The following is a 21,006-nucleotide window of genomic DNA, read 5'->3' on the forward strand; positions in this document are numbered from 1 at the left end:
CCATACGTTAGGCTGAATCAGAATGAACCGTACGTTAGGATATATCTGATAATATTTGTATATGTTGTATTTGCAATAAATGTTTGGGATGGGCTTAAAGATGCCATCATTAGGAGGATGTCAGAATGCTTATCAGAATGAACATTCATATGGATTATATCTGAAAGATGCATCTGAATCTAAAATGTAACCGATGAGGGCGTCCGTCTGAATGAACCTTTATTTTGACTATATCGGGAGGATAATTAACCTGAAAAAGTTAGCCCCATGCCATGTCATGATGCATGAGATGTTTTATGCTTTTGAAAATAAATGTGAACATTGCATCCATGTATATGATGCGAAATGATGCATGAATGAATCATGCATCTGAAAATTTTGCCAGGGAAAATAAATCCCCATATTCTGATTGGAGATATTTGTATTGATGACCCTTTCTTAGCTGGGGATACTTGATTTCTGTTTGATGGTAGAAATATTCAACAGAGCCTGGCTGGGGGGATAAAAGAGATGACCAGTCTGTCTAGTAATGCCAATTTCTTCTGGGAAATAACTGGTTTTGCTGGGGAATAGAATTAGCAACCGAATTCATTGGAAAGCATGGCTAGACCTTCTCCTCGATCCTGAAGTCTTTTAGTAATTGCTATTTCCATTTTATGCATGTATTTTCGGTAAACATCAATCATGTTCAAACGCATATGTTAATTCGAATTAAATCAATGGACGTTTATGCAAACAAAACAGAGAAAGTAAAACAAAAGCATCTTTTTGGAAATAAAATTGTATTGATTTTGGAAGAGGGCCTGTAAATAGGCAATTTGAGTACAAGGAGACAGAAATCCTAGTAAGAGGAAATTGTCAAGAAAGCAAAGAAAAAGCTATGAAGAAAAAGTCCTATTGATTTTAATTTCACTACTGTCATTATGTCTTCGAGCCTCTCATCTCCTGCTATCGGATAGAAGTGATTGGCTTGTTCAGTCCCTTTGACTTGGGTGAAGCTGACCTAGAACGGGACATAGTCATACGCTTTAATCCCTAATTTTTGCCTGGACCTCCTTTTCAGGTTTTCAGTCCACCAGGATACCCTTTCTTGCCCAAGCCGCCTTTTCAGGTTTTCGACTTGCCGGGTGTACATTTTTATATGTTTATCCCTAGTTTTTGCCCGAACCCTTTTGGTTCGCCGGGATGCCCTTACTTTTGCCTAGATACGTCGACCTAGCGGGTCTCTTTTATGCGTAGTATTTTTTAACTATGTCTGCATTCACGGGATGCGGGAAGTCTTCGCCATCCATTGTAGCAAGCATCATGGCTCCACCAGAGAATACCTTCTTAACTACAAACGGCCCTTCGTATGTGGGAGTCCATTTGCCTCTAGAATCACCTTGTGGTAGAATGATACACTTTATTACCAAGTCACCAATTTGATATACTTGTCTCTTGACTTTCTTATTAACGCCTGGGTCATGCGCTTCTGATATATCTGTCCATGACAAACAGCCGCGAGTCTCTTTTCATCAATCAAATTTATCTGATCGAGTCGAGTTTGAATCCATTCGTCTTCCTCTAAGCCTGCATCTTTCATAATTCTTAGAGAGGGAATCTGAACTTCCATCGGTAAAACGGCTTCCATTCCGTAGACTAAAGAGAAAGGCGTTGCCCCTGTCGAAGTGCGTACTGAAATGCGATAACCATGAAGAGCAAAGGGTAACATCTCATGCCAGTCTTTGTATGTTACTGTCATCTTTTGTATGATTTTCTTAATATTCTTATTAGCAGCTTCTACGGCGCCGTTCATCTTTGGCCGGTACGGAGAAGAGTTATGGTGTTTTATTTTGAGCTGCGTGCAGAGTTCAGTAATCATCTTGTTGTTCAAATTAGTACCATTGTCAGTGATAATTCTTTCAGGGATGCCATACCGACAAATGAGACTATTCTTGATGAACCGTGCCACCACATTCTTGGTGACAGAAGCAAATGAGGCTGCCTCTACCCACTTCGTAAAATAATCAATAGCAACAAAAATGAAACGATGTCCATTAGAAGCAGTAGGTTTAATCTTACCAATCATATCAATGGCCCACATTGCAAAGGGCCAAGGGGCTGTCAACACGTTCAATGGAGCAGGAGGTACATGTACTTTGTCCGCATAGATCTGGCACTTGTGACAAGTTCTGGAGTGATGGTGGCAATCAGCTTCCATGGTAGACCAATAATACCCTGATCTCAGAATCTTCTTGGCCATCGTATGTCCACTAGAATGAGTCCCAAAAATACCGTCATGTATGTCTTCCATAATCCTTTCTGCTTCCCTTTTATTCACGCAGCGAAGCAAAGTCGAATCATGATTACATTTGTATAATACTCCGTTACTCAAAAAGAATTTAGCGGAGAACTTCCTCAGAAATTTTCTGTCATTGATGGATGCCCCTTTAGGGTATTCCTGAGTTTCTAAATATCTTTTTACTTCGTGGAACCAAGGTTTCTCTTCTACTTCATCAGTATTTAGTTCATAACAATATGTTGGTTCATCTAATCGTGCAATGGTGATCATGGGAGCTTCATTGTCCCATCTGACTCTGAACATAGATGACATGGTAGCTAATGCGTCTGCCAACTGATTCTCTTCTCGTGGAATATGTTCGAATGTAATCTCTTCAAAGTATGGGATTAATGTCAGCACCCGCTCTCGATAAGGGATGAGATTCGGATGTTTAGTGTCCCATTCTCCTTTGATCTGACTGATTACTAAGGCTGAGTCTCCGTACACACTCAAAAACTGGATTTTCAGGTCTATAGCAGCCTTGAGTCCCAAAATACATGCTTCATATTCAGCCATATTGTTGGTACAGTCAAAACATAGTCTAGCAGTGAAAGGCGTGTGGCAACCCCTGGGAGAAATAATTACAACACCAACACCATTGCCCAACGCATTAGAAGATCCGTCAAAAACCATAGTCCATCGGGATCCCAGTTCGGGTCCTTCATCTGGCCCAGGTTCTTCATAATCAGTAACAAGCATGACATCCTCATCTGGGAACTCAAAATTCATAGATTGGTAATCATCAACTGCTTGATGAGCCAAATGATCAGCTAACACGCTTCCTTTGATGGCTTTCTGAGTAGTATATTGGATATCATACTCTGTTAAAATCATCTGCCATCTCGCTATTCTTCCGGAGAGGGCAGGTTTCTCAAATATATATTTGATAGGATCCATCTTAGAAATCAATAAAGTGGTATGATTCAACATGTACTGTCTTAGTCGGCGAGCAACCCAAGCCAAAGCACAACAAGTTTTCTCGAGCAATGAGTATCTTGTTTCACAGTCGGTAAACTTTTTGCTAAGGTAGTATATGGCATGCTCTTTTCGACCAGACTCGTCATGTTGCCCCAACACACACCCCATTGAATTTTCTAACACGGTCAAATATATGATTAGAGGTCTTCCTTCAACTGGTGGCATCAGAATTGGAGGTTCTTGGAGGTACTTCTTGATTTTGTCAAAAGCTTCTTGACATTCATCATTCCATATCATCTCTTGATTTTTCCTCAGTAATTTGAAGATGGGTTTGCAGGTAGCAGTCAAATGGGAGATAAATCGGGCAATGTAATTCAAACGTCCCAAGAAACCTCTGACTTCTTTATCTGTACGGGGAACTGGCATTTCTTGAATAACTCTCACCTTAGCCGGGTCAACCTCAATTCCTTTACTACTGACAATAAAGCCCAAGAGCCTACCGGATCTTACTCCAAAGGTGCATTTGTTCGGGTTCAATCTCAACTTGTATTTCTTCAACCTCTCAAACAGTTTGTATAAATGATCGAGATGTTCTTCTTCAGTATGAGATCTGGCTATCATGTCATCCACATATACCTCTATTTCATGATGGATCATATCATGGAACAAAACCACCATAGCACGCTGGTATGTTGCCCCTGCATTCTTTAAACCGAATGGCATTACTTTGTAACAAAACGTGCCCCATTGCGTCACAAACGTAGTTTTCTCCATGTCTTCAGGCGCCATTTTAATCTGGTTATAACCTGAGAATCCATCCATGAATGAGAATACCTTGTGTTGAGCGGTGTTATCTACCAGAACATCAATGTGCGGGAGTGGAAAGTCATCTTTGGGACTCGCTTTATTCAAATCTCTGTAATCTACACACATTCACACCTTACCATCCTTCTTTGGCACTGGTACCACATTAGCAACCCATTGAGGATAAGAAGTAACAGCCAGAAAACCTGCATCTAATTGTTTCATAACCTCGGCTTAGATTTTCTCAGACATTTCAGGACGCATGCGACGAACCTTTTGCTTAACAGGACGACAATCTTCCTTCATTGGCAAACGATGCACTACTATATCAGTATCCAGTCCTGGCATGTCTTCATAAGACCAAGCAAAAATTTCTATATAGTCATGTAACATCTGAATCAATCTTTCTTTGACACTGTTTCCCAAGCCTGCTCCTATTTTGACTTCTTTCTTGTCTACTTCAGTACCCAGATTTACAGTTTCAATTAATTCCTCATGCGGCTGTATAGTCTTTTCCTCTTGTAGTAACAGTCTGGCAAGCTCTCCAGGTACTTCACAATCTTCCTCACTTCCGTCCTCGGCTTGGTAGATCGGATTTTCAAAGTCATAATGAACAGTAGCAGAATTATTATCAACAGGATCCAGAGTGGATATGGATCTGCAATTTGTTACGTGAGTGTGTGTAAGAAAGCATAACTTGTTTAAAAGATGACAGGAAAGATAAAGAGCGCAATATTCGAATGCAAAAAGTCCATTGATTTATTGAATGTGGATATGCTTATGAAAATGACAAAACCCTTAACAAATTAGCTATTTGTGCCCCGGGCATAGACACAATGCTTTAAGAAGTTCAATTGTAAAAATTAAAAATTTGCAACACTAAAATAGGCAATAACAATTACTCCTGACTAAAGGACATCGAGATAGTGTCTTCAGCCTTCCAATTTTTGAGTCCGTCACCAATTGTTGGAAAAATCCAGCTATCCCAGTCGCAATCGCTATCAGCATCTTCTATAGCATTAATCTGATCTCTGACTACCTTTTCAGAGCTAAATCCCAGTCCAAATCTATCAGACTTGTACGGTACGTTGATCAGTTGACCCCAGCCAGTACAACCACCATCTTCGACCACGGATTGAGCGTCTTTCAGAGAAGTCATAGTAGGAGGAGCACGAATAACCTTGGGCACATGGGAAGTTGGCTAAGGACAGGGCTGGTCGGAGGAACTACTTCAAATGACTGAGAAGGAGTCTCAAAGAATTCACCATCCATCTCAACGTATCTGAAGGTATGCACACTACTGACAATATACTCTTCTTCTCTACACACAGTGACAATATTACCCTCTATTGGATACCTCAGCTTTTGATGGAGAGACGAAGCTACAACACTTGCCCCATGAATCCAAGGGCGTCCCAGCAAGCAGGAATAGGCAGGACGAATGTCCATTACGTGAAAGGTAGTGTTGAAGACTTGAGGTCCTATCTTGATAGGGAGAACCACCTCGCTATGGACAACGCTTTTCGCACCATCGTAAGCACGCACCACAATGTCGCTAGGTTTCAGTTCAATGCTTTTACAGTCGAGTTTATCAAGCACAGTTTTCGGTAGCACATTCAAAAAAGAGCCATTATCGATCAACACATGAGATAAGGTGATCCCCTTACACTCAATGGAGATATGCAGAGCTTTATTGTGATTCTTTCCTGCTGGTGTCAGGTCAGCATCGGAAAAACCTAGGCCATTGTCAACAGCCAAGTTAGCAACATAATTTTCGAACTGATCGACAAATGTCTCCTGAGGTACATGAGCGGTCTTCAAGAATTTTACCAATGCATTGGCAAGAGATTCAGAAGATAACAACAAGGATAACATCGAAATCTTAGACGGAGTATGCCCCAACTGTTCTACCACATCAAAATCACTCTTGCGGATGATTTTCAGCATTTCTTCCATTTCCTGTTTGGCAACATCTTCGGTAGTAACTTTGACTGGTGTCCTTGACTGAGAAGGGTTGATTACTGGTTCCTTTCCTCGAGTTTCAAGGACGGGAGGTGAGATTTATGGAGAGAAGATCCTTACACTTCGAGTAATTTTACTAGTCCCAACAATGTCATTAGGATTAGCAGAATTATCAACTTGCTTTACGCCATGGACGTAAACATCACCTCCATAATTCCACGAAATGGCTTTGCTTGAGGAATACGGTATTGGGCCAGGTGCAGTAATAATTAGGGGAGCTACCTTGGGCTCAGCAGTAATCTTCACAGGCACTTTGGATCTGGCAATCACAAATATTTCTTCAATAGGGCTTTCCACCTTAGGAATCTTTTCAAAGAGAATTGTACGATCATCCATCAGCTATTGAATATCGTTCCTCAACTTTAAGCAACCATTGGGTCAGGGTATACAGAGATCGCAATTTTCAGCACAACCTGGAAATAAACCAGCTTGCAACAAATTCTTCTTGATGATCAGAAGAGGAGATGCTAAGTCAGCTACGTTAGAAATGTGAGAATTGTCATCCGCAGCATTAACAGTCTTGTCATGATTAGGAATAGGAGCAGTGATGACATTAGGAGTCTCTGGAGGATCAAATTCAATTTCTCCAGCGTCGATCATATCCTGAATCTTATTCTTCAACAACCAACAATCGTTTGTATCATGCCCGGGGCTATCGGAGTGATATGCACACCTGGCATTGGGATTATAACGAGGAGAAGTAGTGTTGGGATTTGCAGGAGGATCTCTGAGGGTAATTAAATTTGCTTTTAGCATACCCTGTAGTGCTTGTGCTAAAGTCATATTGATCTTCGTAAACTGTCTTCTCGGCCTGTCTTGTCTGTGTTGGAAGTTTTGAGATGGTGGTGCTGCAATCGTAACTGCTCCAACAACATGGTCACGATTTTTCTTGTTGTGACCCCTTTGACCGTACACCGCATTTGATTCGTTCCTCCCCTGATAGGACTTTTTGGTGCTGGAAGAGGTAGCCACCTGTATCTTTCCACTTCGAATGCCACTTTCAACACGTTCACCTGTCAATATAAGTTCAGTGAAACCCGACGAGGAACTTCCCAATAGATGGCTGTAGAATGGGCCAGTCAGTGTACCCATGAACATGTCCACTAATTCTCGATCAGTCATAGGGGGTTTGACTCTGCCAGCCAAATCTCTCCATTTTTGAGCATATTCTTTGAAGCTTTCTTTAGAGCCCATAGTCATATTCTGCAGCTGTAGCCGAGTAGGCGCCAATTCAGAATTATACTGGTAGTGTATGTAGAAAGCTGTCGCTAAATCAGTCCAGGTGCGGATGTTAGAGCTCTCGAGCTGATAATACCACTCTAACTGTGTGCCAGACAGACTCTCTTGGAAGAAATGGATCCATAGCTTCCTATCAGTGGTATATGGCTGAATCTTTCTCACATAAGCTCTCAGATGCATCTGAGGACAAGACGCACCATCATACTTAGTGAAAGCGGGGACCTTGAATTTGCGGGGAATGACCACATCATAGACCAGACCTAAGCTTTCGAAATCCAGACCGGGCGCCTTTTGACCCTCCATAGCTAGCATACGTTCTTCCAGCAACTTATACTTATCATCTTTTGGAGAGTACTGTTCATTTTCATAGTCTTCTTCGTCGTCCTCAGGGTTAAAGGGATCAACATTTTCCTCTTCCGAATCATTTTCTGTCTCCTCTTCGTGATCCTTCGGAATTCTAATCTTGACTCCTGCGGCCTGTCCTTTAAGCCTTCTTCCCGGGTTAATGTAACTCACATCTTTCTTGTCTTTCTTCTTCTCGAGCAAGAGAGCCTTCAGCTCCTCCTGCCCCTTGGATAAGTTCAGGATCATCTCCTGAAATTGAGCATTCTGAGCCTGGAGATCTTTGACAGTTTGTTCGAGAGCCATCTTTCTGTTTAGAGGGAAGACCGTGAGAACATTGATCTTTTAGAATACCTGTCATGCAATGTTATGCTATGCTATGCAATGTATGAAATGTTTTCAAGGACTTTTGGAATTTAACTTTGCGTAAACCAAAAAAAAACTTTTATTAATAATTTCTTTAATCAATGTTCGTTAAAAAAAATAATAACAATACAATGAAAGTTCAAGTCTCCCAGGGACGGCTTCTTTTGGGGCGGAGATATGCATTGAGTCTTCGTTCCTCATTCAGCTGGCTGGTGAGCTCTAATACTTTCTTCCTTTCTGCACCGAACTGAGTTTCAAAAGTATCCCTTTCTTCTCTCAACTGGATCCAGGACTTCTTCAATTCTTCAACATTGGTAGGCATATCTGGATAAGGAATGATCTGAGGGGCACCTCCTTCAACTTTTGGTTCGACAGTCAGAGGTCCGATTGCAAGATATGGCATGGTAAGCTCACGAGCTCTGGCGCGTACCCATCTGAGATAAGGTTCCATAGGAATAGAGTTTCTCTGTCCTAAAGTACCTCTTTTCACCATGCCCCAAGCTCGTACAAACTTTTGACGGAGACCTTGAGAGTCGTTGTCATAGTCAAACACAGTGCCTTGAATAATTATTTCATGTGGACCGTCTCTTCGAGCATAACCAAACTGACGTAGGGATAAAGCAGGATTATAAGTAATACCTCCTCTTATCCCCAGGAGTGGTACGTTAGAGAATTCTCCGCAACGGTCAATGATGATAACATTTTCTTTGGGTTGAGGACACCAATGGATGTCTGAATGGGAGAGCGACATTATCCGTTGAGACCATTTCAAATTTTGCTCATTCTTCAAGACTGATTGAGGAAGGTGCGAAATAAACCACCTAGATAATAAAGGTACGCATCACATGAGAGTCCCTTGCCTTTTCATAGTACGAGTGTGAAGGGAAATATCCTAACAGCGTTCATGTCTATGAATTGATCCGGATTAGGAAATAGCACCAAACCATAGATTAGTAGGGCTAGAACATCTTCGAAGGCATGGACGTTCATAACTTTTAGGAATTCTCGGGCCTTATTCATCAGAAATTTGGCAAGTAAACCCTTAACTCCACTTCTTGTTACCCAATTAGTTTCAATGTCGGACTTTGTCATGTGTAAAGCCGCGGCAACTTCTTCAGACTTCGGAATCTTTTCTAGACCACTGAAAGGTGTTTGATCAAGGATAGGTATCCCAAGCAGCCTGGAGAATTCTTCTAATGTGGGTACCAACTGATAATCTGGGAAGGTGAAGCAATGATGTTTAGGATCGAAGAACTGGAATAGAACTCTCATCATATCTTCTTTGAAACCGGTGGTAACTAAATTGAGGAGAGAACCATGCTTCTTGGTGAACTGAGCATGATCGGGCAGCTCTGACACTAAATTCTTGAGTTGAGGAGAGATCGCTACAAGATTGATCCGGATGGTCTTCCTGGAAGCCATAGCCTGTTTAACAGAGCAAAGTTAAATCCCTAAGTCCTTGAAATGGTTAGTACAACGTCATGATGTCATGATGCCATGATGTTATGATGTTATGATGTTAAGTAAGTAACAAACACAAACAAGTCACACCGCAATCATTCATAGGTTTTAAGGCTCGCCTGAGTTCCATAGGTAAGTACCCTCCCCACTGAAGTTTGGTTGGTTTCACCTGTCCTAGAATGGTAACCGGGTTCTAGAAGGATCTCAAATCATCGACCTTTCCTTAAGTCCACTTCAGTGCAACACCAAGCGGTTAACCAAAATTTCCCTAAAGTCCAATCTCAAAGAGTGTAGTATCAAGTATCAACCAACCCCAGTCGGAACCGAAGTCAGTTATCTCACTACTTTCTAATGGCTAGGATGAGTCAATTAGGGTTCTAAAGGTCTGGTTAATGCTTTGATGACACCACGCAGACGCCAAAATTTTCCTCAAGTAAACATGAGGAACATCAGGACATCTAAAGTGTCCATTAACCGTAGCCATCATTTTAACCATTCCAGTATACGCCGGATAGTTGCGATGATCTCTTGCTACTTACCTAAGGTACACTAGATCCGGGTGTAGGATCTTTCACTCAAGCATAGAATACCCAAACAATCCCTTAAAAGTAAATCAGACAATTCAAATAAGTGATCTTGTTTTTTTTTTAAGGCAACCTCTCTTTTTAAGGGTCCCCAGCAGAGTCGCCAGTTCTGTCATACGGTGAACTGACTTTGGTGTTTTTTGCTTTGAAACGCAATGTCGCGGATAGCAAGAGTCGCCACCGACTTTTCTTTTATCCAATAAGGAAAGGCGGAAAAGAACAGGAAAGACCTTGGTTAGATTTTGGGTCCGGGAGGTACATTATACAAAGGGAAGGTGTTAGCACCCTTTGTATCCATGGTTATCCATGGGCTCTTAATTGCTTGATCACTTATGTTTTTCTTGTCTGAAAAAAAAAAGTGTTTGAGAATTGTTTAGAAAATGTTTTGAAAAGAGAGTTTAACTTTGTAATGATTCTTGTACGAATGTATACAAAGTATTTATCTCGTTTAATTTTGAAAGTTGTTTAGAAAAATATAACTTGGCAATGATTCTAGTACGAATGTATACCAAGTGGTGATTTTCTAATAGATGTTTTGCAAAGTGTGAGGTGTGAAAAGTGTTTTAAGTTGTGAGTCAGCATTTGAGAGTTATACCTACCCAAGGTCTTTATGGGTATTTCCTATCCTTATGAAGGTAAAACTATCCTTACTATTGAGAAGTAAGTAGTCTTATCCTTTGGATGTAAAGGGACATCGTAGGGTCGTCGATTGGTCATTGAAGGCAACATTTATAAGGATACCTTAGCATTCGAAGGGACGATCATCATTTAATCGTAGGCTACCACGGAGGGTCATCGAGGGACAAAATCATATATTCGCAGGCAACATCCGAGGGACTATGATTTATTTTATAGGGACATGATGATTTATCGAAGGGTCTTTGCTAAGTGTATCCCCATATTCGCGGGACATGACCGTAATACCGTAAGGTAACAAAGAGAGGGCCAAGATCATATATTTAAAGGCAACATTTGTAATCAGTTAGGTAATTAGGATGAATCTCCACAAGGGTATCCCACAAATAAAGTGGAATACCTAGCAAGCTACCTTCTTCGGGAATATGTGAGCCCTCACAAAATTCAGCAAACAGGTCAGAATACCAAATGGGGTGCAATCAATAGTTGCACCGAACAAAGGAATCGTAGCAGTAATAATGTCAGGCAAATAATACACAGCTATGATAGGACATGTCAGATAAACACAGAACAGAACAGAAAAAAAATCAGCGACTGTCATGTTCGCTACTGCCTCGCCTAGCGAAGGCTTGGCGAACACTCGCTACATGTTCGCTTAGCGATATGCCAGCGAACGGCTGCGGGTTTTGATTTTAATAACAGTTCGATTTCAGCAAACTCCCAAACCCTATGGCATCTATTACAGAAATTACATGGTTAAACATTCAAGACATCCATGCATACTTAGATCCACATGCAAAACCTAAGATATATTTATAAATTCAATCATTATGTCACATGTAAATTGGGAGCATAAAGCAGTAGTGGTAGTGCAAACCTGTTTGCAATTGAATTGCAACGTTGGATTGGCAGATCACTCTTAGGGTTGGTGCCGGATTGAGTTGGGCAGAGGTAACCTTTGTGCAGATGAATTTCCTTCAGGGTTTCCTTTAGGGTTGTTCTGAATTCTCTTGGTTAGCCTCCAGGGTTTTTCCGGTTGCCTCTGTTAGGGTTTGCTTGTTCCCTCTCTCTGTCCCCGTCTCTCCCCCTATTTCTGAGTGAGGTATTCGCAAGCTTCACTAGGCGAGTGGTGCAGCGAAGAGTTCGCTAGGCGAAGGATTTTGCTCGCCTAGCGAGCAAGCCAGTTTAAGTCATTTTCTGGATTTGGCCACCTGTGTACTGGGTCTTTGTTCCTTTAAGATCAATGTCTTGAAAAATGAGTTGGAGTGCCTTGAAAAATGTCTTGCAAGATTAACGGGCAAATTTTGGGGTATGACAGGACCGTAGTCCGCCCTACCAAGTTCAGCACCAGATACTTGTTGAACCAACTCATAATGGATCTTTCATATTATGCTTTTGTAGGGTCCGCAACCTTTAGATTAAATGATCTGGTAAAGATCACCTAACTTAATTAGTGCATTTCCTGATATATATTTTTTTATGTTATTTTGGGAATCATTCACTTATATTCATCGGCTCTCCACGTAGTTTGCTATTAAGATGGTGTCGACTTCTCGTATAAACTACTCAGGGTTACTATAGAACTAAAAGTTCAAGGAATTGGTATAATAGGTACTTATCCTGATCTAACATGTTGAGGTTTTTAGAGTGTTGGGGCGGTAATAGTTTTTTTTTCTTAATTTTACTCAAGTTTGATCAAATAAGCAACCTTTATACTTATTGTGTTGAATTTTTGTTAAGGCTCGAGAAAATTGAGGGGAATAGATAATACAAAATTTCTTTTACACTAGGGACTTGACTTAAAATAAATTATTATTATTAATATTATTTTTATATAAATGAAAGGGAAATAACAATGAAAGGGAAATAACATACTTGAAAGAGGAATGTTGAAAGAGAAATAATAATAACTGCAACAAAGTTTCCCCCCCCCCCCCCCCCGCACTTAAATGAAACATTGTCCCCAATGGTTCAAAAGAAAGACAAAAGAAAATGAAAAGAAAAAGGGAACCCAAACTCAATTCTGCCTTCCGCCTCTTGTTCTCAGACCCGATGATCGTTGATGTACTCCCAAGTCGTCAAACCTGCTGAGCAAGTCAGTGAACCATTGGTCGGTTATTGCATTCCTCGCTTCCTGTTGTTGTTGCATCTAGCGCATCAGTTGCATCACTTCGAGATTCTGCGCCTGCATGGCATCAAGCCGTTGGGCTTGATGTTCAATAGCGTCCATGATATCATCATTAGTTGTTGGCCTTCTTCTTCGACGACCTCGGGAGGATTGACCAGTTGCATTATCGGAAGAGTTGAGCGGGGCTGATTGTTGTTCAGGACCTTGATCACCTTGCTCCATTTCCTCAAACTCGTCCAGGGGCGGGTTTGCTTGTGTAGGCTCGGTAGGTTCGGGAGCATTCAGATCGTAGATGAATCGGTTGGGGTTGGTGACATCTGTGAGGGCAATGTTGGGCAAAACAACGCTTGGGACTTCTTGGTTATTCACCATAAGATAATACCCTCCGCCTACCCTATTTTCGATTAGGCGGCTGGAGCGACAGTAACTGATATCCATAAGTAGGGTGGCAGAGATTGCAAATTTTGAAGTCGGTCCCCTAGATTTAAGCCGAGTGCAATGGTGGTTATTAATCCTCCAATCACAAAAGGTTGGCGGCCTCTAGCACAAAGGGTACGAATATGGTGAAGTAAGAAAGAAGCGGCATTTACCTTTGTATCCATTTCAAAGACGCAGTGGAGGAAGAATAATTCCTTCGCGTTGACTTTGCTGTTGTTGGGTCGACCAAAAATGGTGTTTTGCAGAATGCGGATAAAATACCGGATAGTGGGGTTATGTATGTGTGAAACAAGTAGTACATCCCAGTTATTGGTTTCCACACCGGATATTTTTCCAAAGAGGTCGAAGGCGTTTATGTGCCACTGTGAGTTCGGAGGGATTCTTGGTTCCTGGTGAATGTATCAAAAGAAGTGGGGAACCCTAAAAGGTTAGTAAACTCTTGAATGTTAAACTGATACTCCATATTGAACATCCTGAATTGAATGAAACCTCGGTTTATTCCTTTTCCAAGGAATTCTAGAGTTAGTCTCCGGTAAGTAACAAATTGTCTTCGAATAGGAGTGGTTTCCCACCCTATTTGATTCAGCAGATGCAGGACACTATCTCTTAGCCCAAGTACGATCATTGCATCTTCATCAGCATAGAAGGTTGGGTGCATCTCTCTCTCAGAAAGTTCTTCAAATTTTTGCCTCTGAGCTCTCCCTCTGAATTTGATACACACGCGGTCAATATGTGCCATCAGGTTAGAGTTAACTAAAGAAAAGAAAAACAAGAGTTTTAGTCAGGATTTGGCCAAATGCCGAAAGAAGAAAAGAAGAAAAATTTAATTAAAATAAAGAATACGAAGAATGAAAACTAAATAAAATCAAAAAAGAATAATCAAAGAAGAAATAAAAATAAAAATTTGTGGGTTGTCTCCCACGAAGCGCTTTGTTTAATGTCGCAAGCTCGATATAAAACTATTAAATGTTAATCTATAAATTCTGGAGACATTACGTCTAAGTGCAGGACTTGCGAGTCTTCATTGTTCTCAGCATAATGATAATGTTTTAGACGTTGCCCGTTTACGATAAATGGTTCAATAGATTTTCCTTTAATTTCCACAGCTCCACTGGGAAAGACATTGGTGATTTGGAAAGGGCCTGACCATCTAGAGCGTAGTTTTCCTGGGAATAACTTAAGTCTAGAGTTGAACAAAAGGACTACATTGCCCGGTTTGAAGGTTTTTCTTGATATACGTTTATCATGCCATTTTTTCGTTCTTTCCTTGTAGATTCTGGCATTTTCGTAGGCGTCTTGTCTAAGTTCCTCTAATTCGTTTATGTCAAGAATTCGCTTTTCACCGGCGGCCTTATAGTTTAAATTTAAATTTTTAATAGCCCAATAGGCCTTATGTTCTAATTCTACTGGGAGGTGGCAAGATTTTCCATAAATAAGCTTAAATGGGGTTGTTCCTATGGGAGTTTTGTAAGCGGTTCGATAAGCCCATAAAGCTTCAGGTAATTTTGATGACCAGTCTTTTCTTGATGTAGCGACTGTTTTTTCCAATATCTGTTTAATTTCTCTATTAGACACTTCCACTTGTCCACTAGTTTGAGGATGGTAAGGTGTTGCTACTCGATGTTTTACACCATACTTAAACAATAATTTTTCGAGTATCCTAGATATGAAATGCGATCCACCGTCACTGACGACTATTCTTGGGACACCAAATCTTGGAAAGATTATATTCTTAAAGAGTCTAGTTACTACTCGTGTGTCGTTTGTTGGAGAAGCTATAACTTCAATCCATTTTGATACGTAGTCAACCGCTACGAGAATGTATGCGTTACCGAAAGAAGGTGGAAAAGGTCCCATGAAATCTATTCCCCACACGTCAAAAATGTCTACTTCCAAAATGCCTTTTTGTGGCATTTCGGCACGTCTAGATATGTTTCCTGTGCGTTGACACCTATCGCATTTCTTGACAGCAGTATGTACATCTTTCCATATGTTTGGCCAATAAAAGATCGGCTTGTAGGATCTTAGAGCAGGTCTTGGATGTACTTGTATGTCCACCATAAGGAGCGGAATGACAACGTTGGATTATACTTTCTACCTCTTCTTCAGGTATACAGCGACGGAAAATACCATCGGGTCCTCTTTTGAAAAGTAAAGGGTCGTCCCAATAATAATGTTTTATGTCATGGAAGAATCGTTTCTTTTGTTGGTAGGATAAATCAAGTGGAACTATTCCGGCGGCTAAATAATTGACGAAATCAGCGTACCATGGTGTAACGCATATAGCTAAGGTGGTCTCTACCTGTTCATCAGCTCTATTTTCTTCCAAATTAGCTATAAGTTTATCGTACGAGAAATCATCGTTGATCGATGTTATTTCCGGTTCCAGGTTTTCAAGTCTAGAGAGGTGATCTGCTACTACGTTTTCAGTTCCTTTTTTATCTTTGATTTCCAAATCAAATTCTTGTAGCAACAAAATCCACCTTAGGAGTCTAGGTTTAGCGTCCTTTTTTGTTAAGAGGTAGTTTATGGCAGCGTGATCAGTGTAAACGATTATTTTAGCTCCGACTAAGTAGGAACAAAATTTATCTAGTGCAAATACTACTGCTAAATGTTCTTTCTCGGTCGTGGCGTAATTCATTTACGCTTCATCTAGAGTTCTACTCGCATAATATATGACGTGAAGTTTTTTATCCTTTCGTTGTCCTAAAACAGCGCCTACGGCGTAGTCACTTGCGTCACACATTATTTCGAATGGTTCATTCCAATCCGGGGTCTGCATTATGGGTGCGGAGATCAATGCTTGTTTAAGTGTTTGAAATGCTTCTAAGCATTTGTTGTCGAAGATGAATTCAGCATCTTTCATAAATAGTCCGGTTAAAAGTTTAGTTATTTTAGAGAAATCTTTAATGAATCGTCGGTAAAAACCGGCATGTCCTAAGAAGCTTCGTATTTCTTTCACAGTTTTCGGAGGTTGAAGGTTTTCGATTACTTCTATTTTGGCTTTGTCTACTTCAATTCCTCTATTTGATATGATGTGTCCTAAAACAATTCCTTCTTGTACCATAAAGTGACATTTTTCCCAATTAAGTACTAGGTTTACTTTTACACATCGTTCTAGAACTCTTTCTAGGTTTTCAAGACATTCTTCGAAACTTTTTCCGCATACGGAAAAGTCATCCATAAAGACTTCCATGATGTTTTTGAGAAAATCGGCGAATATTGCCATCATGCACCTTTGGAAGGTTGCAGGAGCATTGCACAAGCCAAACGGCATTCGTCGATAAGCGAAGGTACCAAAAGGACATGTGAACGTTGTTTTTTCTTGGTCATCAGGATGAATTGGTATTTGAAAGAAGCCTGAGTAACCGTCTAGATAGCAGAAATGAGAATGCTTGGCTAATCGTTCTAACATCTGGTCTATGAATGGTAAAGGAAAATGATCTTTTCGGGTTGCTTTGTTTAGCTTTCTATAATCAATGCACATTCTCGATCCCGATTCAATTCGTTTGGTTATAGTTTCTCCTTTTTCATTTTCGATCACTGTTATACCTCCTTTCTTTGGTACTACGTGTACAGGACTAACCCATTTGCTATCGGATATAGGATATATGATACCTGCCTCTAATAACTCCGTTACTTCCTTCTTCACTACCTCACTCAGGATCGGGTTTAGTCTCCTCTGATGTTCCCTAGAAGTTTTACAGTCTTCTTCTAGCATGATGCGGTGCATACAAATAGAAGGACTTATCCCTTTGAGATCGGTGATGTTGTATCCTAGTGCGGTTGGATATTTTCTTAAGATATGTAGGAGTTTTTCGGTTTCGAGTTTTCCTAGGTCTGCATTGACTATTACGGGTCGTTCAAGTTCTAAGTCTAGGAACTCATATCTCAGATTTTTGGGAAGTGTTTTCAGGTCGAGGGTTGGTTTCTTAAGGCATTGCGTAGGATCTGACGTTATTGCTAAACATTGATTCAGTCTGTCTTCTACACGATAGTCGGGCAAATCGTCATTTTCTAATTTTGTTTCTTTTATGCATTCATCGATGATATCCATGAAGTAACATGTGTCTTCTATTGCAGGTGCTTTCAAAAATTTGGAAAGAATAAACTCAATTTTCTCTTCTCCTACTTCGAAAGTGAGTCGTCCTCGTTTTACGTCTATGATAGCACTGGCGGTTGCTAAGAAGGGTCTTCCCAGTATAATGGGGGTAACTTCATCTTCTCTTATGTCCATAATTATAAAATCGGTGGGAATGTAGAATTGACCTATGCGCACGGGAACGTTTTCAAGAATTCCTACGGGATATCTAACGGAACGATCTGCTAATTGCACAAACATTTTAGTTGGTCTTAATTCTCCCATTTCAAGTCTCTTGCATACGGACAAGGGCATAACACTGATACCGGCTCCTAAATCGCATAAAGCTTTGTCTATGACAAATTTTCCTATATGACAGGGTATAGAGAAACTACCAGGGTCTTTAAGTTTAGGAGGCATATTCTGGATTATTGCGCTACACTCAGCAGTGAGTGTAACGGTTTCGCTCTCTTCAAGTTTCCTTTTATTAGATAGAATTTCTTTTAAGAATTTAGCATATGAAGGCATCTGTGTAATAGCTTCTGTAAAAGGAATGGTGACGTTTAATTGTTTCAGTAGGTCAACAAATTTTTTAAATTGGCCCGCGTCTTTGGTTTTAATTAGCCTCTGAGGATAAGGGATAGGTGGTTTGTAAGGCGGCGGAGGTACATAAGGTTCTTTGTTTTCTATGATTTCCTTATTACACTCTTCCTTTTCCTTAGGTTTACTTTCTTCCTCAGTTGACTTTTTAGAGTTTTGGTTATCAACCCTTGGGTCAGACGGTCCTTCCACCTCTGTTCCACTTCTTAATATAATTGCATGAGCGTGGCTTTTCGGGTTAGGTTGGGGCTGTCCAGGAAAGGTACCAGTTGGGGCAGCAGTAGGCAATTGTTGTTGAGCTACTTGCGAGATTTGTGTTTCCAGCATTTTGTTATGGGTAGCCAGGCATTTACTTTACTTGCTAGTTGTTTAACTTGTTCGTTAGTGTGTACATTCTGGTTTAAGAAATCTTTATTGGTTTGCTGTTGAGAAGCTATGAAGTTCTCCATCATGATTTCCAAATTGGATTTTCTAGGAACATTATTGTTAGGTGTAGATGGGGTCGGCTTTTGATATCGAGGAGGTATGGCTGGGGCTTGACTGAGAGCTTGACCTGGTGCATATAAAGCGTTGTTACTCTTATATGAAAAATTAGGATGGTTCTTCCAGTTTGAGTTATAGGTATGCGAGTAAGGATTTCCTTGAGCATAGTTCACCTGCTCTGCTTGGATTCCCGTTAGGTGTTGACAATCTGTAGGAGTGTGACCTTGAATTCCACAGACTTCGCAATTTTGAGTTACCGCAACCACGGTGGCCGGAGGTGATACATTTAAACTTTCAATTTTCTGGGCAAGAGCATCCACTTTTGCATTAACATGATCAAGGCTACTTATCTCGTACATGCCCCCTTTTGTTTGAGGTTTTTCTACCATTGTTCGGTCGCTTCCCCACTGATAATGGTTTTGGGCCATGCTCTCAATAAGTTGATAAGCGTCAGCGTAAGGTTTATCCATAAGCGCACCACCTGCGGCGGCGTCTATGGTTAATCTTGTGTTGTACAAGAGACCATTATATAAGGTATGAATTACTAACCAGTCCTCTAAACCATGGTGTGGGCAAAGTCTCATCATGTCTTTGTATCTTTCCCATGCTTCGAACAGAGACTCGTTATCTTTCTGTTTAAATCCATTTATCTGGGCTCTCAACATAGCTGTTTTGCTTGGAGGAAAATATCGGGCAAGAAAGACTTTCTTCAACTCATTCCATGTGGTGACTGAGTTGGAAGGAAGAGACTGAAGCCATCTTTTAGCTTTATCTCTTAACGAGAAAGGAAAGAGACGAAGTCGAATTGCCTCTGAAGTGACACCATTAACTTTAACAGTATCAGCGTATTAAACAAATACAGATAAATGAAGGTTTGGATCCTCGGTAGGATTTCCAGAAAATTGGTTTTGTTGCACTGCCTGCAACAGTGAAGGTTTAAGTTCAAAGTTGTTTGCTTCGATTGCGGGTGGAGCGATACTCGAATACGGCTCATCTTGTGATGGAGCGGCATAATCTCGAAGAGCACGAGTTGGTTCTGCCATCTCGGGTATCGGCGAAGGAAGAAGATTTTTGAGATCAGGAATTTCGATTGGAGGAAGATTGTTTGCAGCACGATACTCCCGAATTCGTCGTAAGACTCGGAGATAACGTTCAACATCGTTGATTCGTAAGTAATACGGTTCGCCTTGTGAGCGAGTGTGCGGCATACAAATCAACAAAAGACAAAAGGAAAAATAAAAATTGCCGTAGTCTCTACAGCGTAACAGAAGAGTTACGATATCGACTAAATAAAAGTCCCCGGCAACGGCGCCAAAAACTTGATCGCGACTTTATGAGTCTATTGGGGTATTAACTGCAAGTGCACAGTCTAATCGCGTAATTTTAAAAGATATCGATCCCACAGGGACTTAATGAATCGATATACCGTTTTTCTAGGGTTACTTCGTAAAGCTAAGGCGGATGATACTTTGATGATTAGGGGAAATAGTAAAACTAAAATTGGATCTAGATTAAATATCAAATAAGCGGATATCGGTATGTAGTTCGTCGTAATTAGGGAATCAAATCTTCGTCGGTTTCTTAGTTTTAAAATAAGTCTTTTCAGTAGACACTATTGATTAAAAGTCTTTTCTCAAACTCTCGCTCTATTGAATCAGACTATGACTTTATATTAACGTACGCTCTCACTATTTAGTTAAGTCTAAAATCACTTTTTGAAAACAATAGAATCTATAGAAACTCTTTTTATTAAAATACTAACCGTTTAAACACCCTCGTCTCAAACTCTCGCTCTGTTGACTTAGATTATATGATTAAACTTAAATGCTTAACTCTCGTCCTCACATTCAACCTTTAAAAATACTTTTTGAAAATGATTAGAATTTAATTAACTCTAAAAATTGCTTTCGCCCTGATTTAAAGTTAATGTCCAATTTACACTGTCCAGTTAAAAGCTCAAACCGTCGTTCTATTGATTTTAACTTCTTTACGTCTTTTACTCTCGTACAAAAACTTTGGTATTAACTCTGTAAATTGAGACCATAAAAAGAGTGACTATATTTTTAAATAAATTTAAACCGACTTAGTTTTGATTCCTTTATTTCGTTTGCTTTACATACCGATATCTAAATTAATTAGCCGAACATGCTAAACAGGCCTAAACAATTATCATGCTTAAATTCAGCCATATCAGACAAACAATATAGATAAACAACAGTGCAGAGCATATATAAATTAAAACAATAAATTAAAGAACCTGTAAAATTAATAGAAATCTTGATTGTTCCCTAGCTTCGATGCTTGAACACTCCACCACAAGCCGGTTGGATTTGTTCTTCACAATCTTCGATCAGACAGTAAAATAAAGGCGAAGGAATAAAATACTATGATCCAACGTAAGGTTAGATCCAGTAAAAACTACACAATAATTTCCGATGTAGAAACTAGTGTGAAAGAAAATAAATTCAATGCTTTGGAAATTAACTAGAAAAGAAAAGGAAATAAAAATTTCTAAGAAGGTAGAATGCTGGAAAATTAAAGAACAAGAAAAATATTGCACGGTGCCGAATACTGGAAAAATTAG

At 40.2% G+C, this 21,006-nt stretch overlaps 1 non-coding gene across 1 annotated transcript; it reads left to right on the top strand.

Annotated features, from left to right (window-relative positions):
- The first annotated feature begins 18,980 nt into the window (after window positions 1-18,980).
- On the top strand, window positions 18,981-19,087 carry LOC127089036 (small nucleolar RNA R71). The gene has a single exon (XR_007790816.1). It is a non-coding gene; the product is annotated as a small nucleolar RNA R71 (small nucleolar RNA).
- The last annotated feature ends 1,919 nt before the right edge of the window (window positions 19,088-21,006 follow it).

This window comes from Lathyrus oleraceus, chromosome 5 (genome assembly GCF_024323335.1).
Source record: "Lathyrus oleraceus cultivar Zhongwan6 chromosome 5, CAAS_Psat_ZW6_1.0, whole genome shotgun sequence".
Lineage (NCBI taxonomy): Eukaryota > Viridiplantae > Streptophyta > Magnoliopsida > Fabales > Fabaceae > Lathyrus > Lathyrus oleraceus.